The 5,080-nt window shown below is 41.0% G+C and overlaps 1 pseudogene; it reads right to left on the reverse strand.

Moving 5' to 3' along the window:
* Positions 1-2,402: 2,402 nt before the first annotated feature.
* On the reverse strand, positions 2,403-3,863 carry LOC138382551 (UDP-GalNAc:beta-1,3-N-acetylgalactosaminyltransferase 1-like; annotated as a pseudogene).
* Positions 3,864-5,080: the final 1,217 nt, after the last annotated feature.

Here is a 5,080-nt window from a genome sequence, read left to right on the forward strand (position 1 = left end):
TGCCAACAAAACAGTTATCTCTCAATAACCCAAACTTCAACATGAGGAGAACACAATGTCAGAATTCCCAGTGTATTTTTGCTGGTTCAAGTAAATCATAATGTCTTTCATGTATATTTCCCAGTGGTTTCTAGTTTCCAGGGTCAGAACTAGACCAAAATCACCTTTGTGGAAATTTTAAGAGTACCATATCTATCAGACTTACATAGGCAAATTCTCTGTCTTCCAGAGGACATATCTATAAGCCAAGGAACCAAATATGGAGAAATGCAAGCTGCTTTACACCTTCCCCCTTCCACCAGTTTGTCCAGATGCATTTGTCAAGACAAAAGGACATCTCCATTTCAAGCAGAAAGAGTGTCTGGATATGACTTTTCTCTCCAAAAGATCTTACTTTGATGTGAAGTATGAGCTATTCTGCTGACGTGTTCTACCACCCCATCCCTTACTCTCCTCTGCTGCTTCTACTCACCGGAGTCTTTGATTTCTCACTCTCAGCAGTAGAGTACCCATTCCTTAGCAGTGGTCATTTGTTTTCTCTTGTGATACCCCTTAAACACACCTCTAACTAAACCTATCGTTAACTTAGTCATAATGGTCCCTGCACATTTGTGATTCTCTTAATCATATACTCTCTCATGTTAAAATCATGACTTTTCTTTTTTATTTCATAATTTCCAGGTGGAAAAATGAGACAGATGAAGTGACATCTAAAGACACTGGGGACTATATTTTTAAAAATAAGACAATAATTCAGATTTTTTTTCTCCTGGAGCCTTACTAACTTCAACAAATATTTGAGTATCTAGTACTTTACAATTATTGTGTTGGGAGAGAGTTACAAAAATGGCTAAGCGGATGTATAAACAAACCCCATGAGAACAGAGAGGAAGGAGTAATTACTCATAATGAGAAAGGTAGAGGAACAGGGCTCCTGATGGATGAGTAGGTCCTTGGTGTGCACGCTGTGGGAGGGGAAGATGGGAGCGAGAATTTTGTTGGCGGAGGGAAGGGAGTCAGAGGAAATCCAGTAGAGACCACAGAGCAGAGCACGGGCTTCAGAGTCCATGTGGGAGAAGACTCCCACAGTACCTTATGTTTCTCACATTGAGGCACTTTCCAGAGTCTTATAACCGCCTACTTTGCTGTTTTTCTCTCATTCTAGAAGGAGGGCGGGGGGTTAGTGTTGGCTTCCCTGCATCCCAGGCAAACAGGAAATACTACCATGTGAATAAATTTCAAGAGGCCAGGGTTGTCCCCACTTTTCCTGCAAAAGGGTGGTTACTCCTCGCAGTACGCAGGCGATTGGGGGTGGCTCCTGCAGCCGTTTCTTTTGGCAGACAGCAGCAGCTCCTAGACTTCTGCAGTCTTTCCCGTTCCACCCGGCTGTATGTGTCCACTCCTCTTACCAGTCATCCCAGATTCCAGGTCAGTAAGTCGCCCCCCCAGCCACGCCCTCTCAGCCTTCCACTATGACGTCACGGGCGACGGAGGTAACTATGGAGACCGCCAAACCCGCATGAAATACACTAATGCGGGCGTCCTCCCGAAGTCCAAACTGGCTCCACCTTTCTCCAGGAATCCTCTGAGGTCTAGGGTCTGGTCTCCCGGAGGCTACTGTAATCCCAAAAGGAACGTGAGAGGGGGTTGGATGTTTAGAGGGGACCCAATAATTCAGATTTTCTTGCTTTAATTCTTCTCTGTATTGCCACTGTAAAATATTTAACAAAGTCCAAGAGATTACTGGTAATTCAATAACCACCTATGACTTTACATGAATAAGGCTATTAATAACAAACTGATCAGAGAAGTAATTAGAAAAATGTTTCAATGCAAAGTGATTCACTATTCTATTTACACAGTATTGAAACCATCAAAACATTTAAACACCCAGAAAGTTCAAAGTAATATTAAGTAATAATCAATAACTCTGAAATATTGCAACATCTTGAAGTACCTTCTAAATGACCAAAAACAGATGAAATTTTGTTCAGTATAACTTCAGTGAAGTTTTTTACACAGAACTATGTTTTTAAATTGGTAATCCATATAAGATATATACTAAACCTTTAAGTGACTAGATTGTTCAATAAATAAAACTCCACATTGCTTTACTGTTATGAACTAATGAGCTTATAATTCAGAGAAACCCTTTTAAGAAATTCTAGCCTATAGGCTAACATGTTCAAATTGTTTGGTTCTACTAATTTCATTAGCAAAAACCTCCACTTTCTTTATAAGATATTTAATTCCTCTAAATATCATCTTTAAAGGGCCTGACTTGATTTTTGTCAAAAAAGATCACAAGTAAAGCTTACCCCTCCAGTCTCCAGTCTCCAGGTTCTTCATGAGTTTCAGCTCAGCATAAGCCAGTAAGCCGACCTTCCCGTGAATTTTCCATAGTACCAACTTTAACACTTCCCACAAAGTATCCTCTCCTTTTTGGTAGCTTGTGATGTTTTGTTTTGTTTTGTTTTGTTTTGTTTTGTTTTTTTGAGACAGAGTCTCACTCTGTTGCCCAGGCTAGAGTGAGTGCCATGGCGTCAGCATAGCTCACAGCAACCTCAAACTCCTGAGCTCAAGGGATCCTCCTGTCTCAGCCTCCCGAGTAGCTGGGACTACAGGCATGCACCACCATGCCCGGCTAATTTTTTCTATATATATTTTTAGCTGTCCATATAATTTCTTTCTATTTTTAGTAGAGATGGGGTCTCGCTCTTGCTCAGGCTGGTCTCGAACTCCTGAGCTCAAACGATCCGCCCACCTCGGCCTCCCAGAGTGCTAGGATTACAGGCGTGAGCCACCACGCCCGGCCTAGCTTGTGATGTTAATAATGGCATGTGGTGTTCCTTAGCATAACCTGCCAAAAAGTTGAAGATCTCCTTGGAAGAAAAGCCATGGGCTGCAATCACCTATCTGAGTTGACAGACATCCAAATGGATTCTAGATAAAAAGAAAAGGTTCGTGTCTTCTGTAATATGAATGTTCACTTTCAATAGATTCAAACAGATCGTGACATAAACATCTTCAGACGTGATGGGTTTTACGTGACCCATCATTTCATAGATCCTTGGCACCAAATCTCTGGACATTATGTAACCCAAGCCACTGCAATAGGGAGGGAACACCTTGAAAGGATACTCCTGGTATGAAATACGGATTTTTTTTTTTTTTTTTGGTAAAATCCTCTATAGGAATAATTATGGATTATAGGATAACTTGTGAAAAACTTCTCTGAGTATTTTAGGTTTAAAAGATACTTCACTAAATTGCCAGTATTGACGAAAACATCGGTGTCTGTCTTCATGATATACTTGGCATTGGGGCAAAACAAAGTTACTCACCTGAATGCCATAATGGTTTTCAAGGTCAGGTTATTATATGTGTCTAAAAAATCTTGTCGGATATTGTCACACTGTGAAGAAGATGTTCTTCCTCTAAAGACAATGCTAACATTTTGCCTTCCCTTTCAAGCCTGCTGGTCCAGTAAGAAAAATGTGAGAACCTCCTATCCCCACCAAGACCTTTCTTCACCCCACATAGCTCTAATGGCCTCTATGTCTTTCACATCTGAGGGGTGAGAGGCCACCAGGATGACCAGAAATAGGTTCTGATGAGAGCAGTTTGAATACTGTCAAAGTGAGAAACAGAAGTTTTGTCTGTAAATTGGCCCATATTCATGTAACAGAACTCACCCAGTTTACGTGTTCTGTCACATTGTAGTGGGGAAGGCTGAGGTACCACATCACAAGGAAACTCAGGAGTGACAGCAGCTGGAGACTCCATTGGAGGGATTTCAGGGACATCCTACTCGGAAGGGCAGGCAAGAGAGCCAGGGCCATCCATGACAGCTCAGAAGCACATGAGCCTCAGGGTCTTCTTGGTTTGTTTCTTCTGAATAAAAAACCTTCAATTTCCCTATTGAACATTCCTCGGTATGTAACTGTCAAAAATAATGCCAACTAAAAAACAGAGACTCCCAGATTGGCTTAAAATTCTTCCATATACTGCTTATAAGACACACTTCTGTATAGTTTCAGATGAAATTAAAGCACTAGCTGAAGTTTTGTGTTGTTTTCTGTTGTCCATGCTTTAATTAAAACATTCAAATTTGCTGTGAACTGCAGTGCAGGGGAGCTACTAGCCACCAAGGCCCAAGCTCCAGCGTGTGGCAGCTCAACCCCAGCTGCTCTCCAGAAAGGGCCTCTGCAACTTTGTATTTCTTTATCATGAAATCTGATATATTCTTATTATCTGGGAATTAGAACATGGACACCTTTGGTGGGCCATATTCTGCCCCCAAACCCTATTAACTGTGTCACTTGAAAATTGTCCTGGCTCTTTCTCAGTTTAGTTTCCATTCTAGAAATCCCTTATATGAACTCTGTACATCTCAAGACAGAATTGCTAATGCCCACCTCTTTATTATCAAGAGGAGAAGTACTGTTATCAATCACTTTAGTTATGAGGTTGCATAAAATAATCACATTGATCATTTTCTTGAGACTTCGCTTACTACAAGGATACACTCCCAGGCCTTGAAAAATACTTAGGTCTTCAATAATAAAGATAATTATCCCAAAGTATTTTTTCAGAATATCTTCAATACCATAATATTTTGTAAAGTTTCACTGAATATTTCTGCAGTTACTATCTCATAATATTTGACATGGATTCATGCTGATGGAGTCTTACTCAAGCTTGTTTTTGAAAACCCGTAAAACCTAGTATAATTTTATAGGGATGTTTGTGTAGCCAGTGGCCTTGATGATAGAAAGTGTCTTCCTCTGGGGCAAAAGGCAGTCTTGCTTACTGCCCAGCATAATGGAAATAATATCTCTCTGCATCTCTCTGGGCAGAGGTCAGTAAGTTTACTGCCCATTACATGACATTCCAGGAGGAAAAGTAGAAACAGCCCCTGACCTGGGACACACTTATGTGAAAACTAGCATTTCTTCCTCTTCCTCCCCCTCCTCTGTTTTTTTTAAGGGAAGATCACCTCCACAAATAGCATCTCCACTTTGAGAATATGCCCCTAGGGCCTCAGCACGACCCCTTCATCTGCTACCACATTCCCATA

This window comes from Eulemur rufifrons, chromosome 4 (assembly GCF_041146395.1).
Source record: "Eulemur rufifrons isolate Redbay chromosome 4, OSU_ERuf_1, whole genome shotgun sequence".
In the NCBI taxonomy this organism is placed as follows: Eukaryota; Metazoa; Chordata; class Mammalia; order Primates; family Lemuridae; genus Eulemur; species Eulemur rufifrons.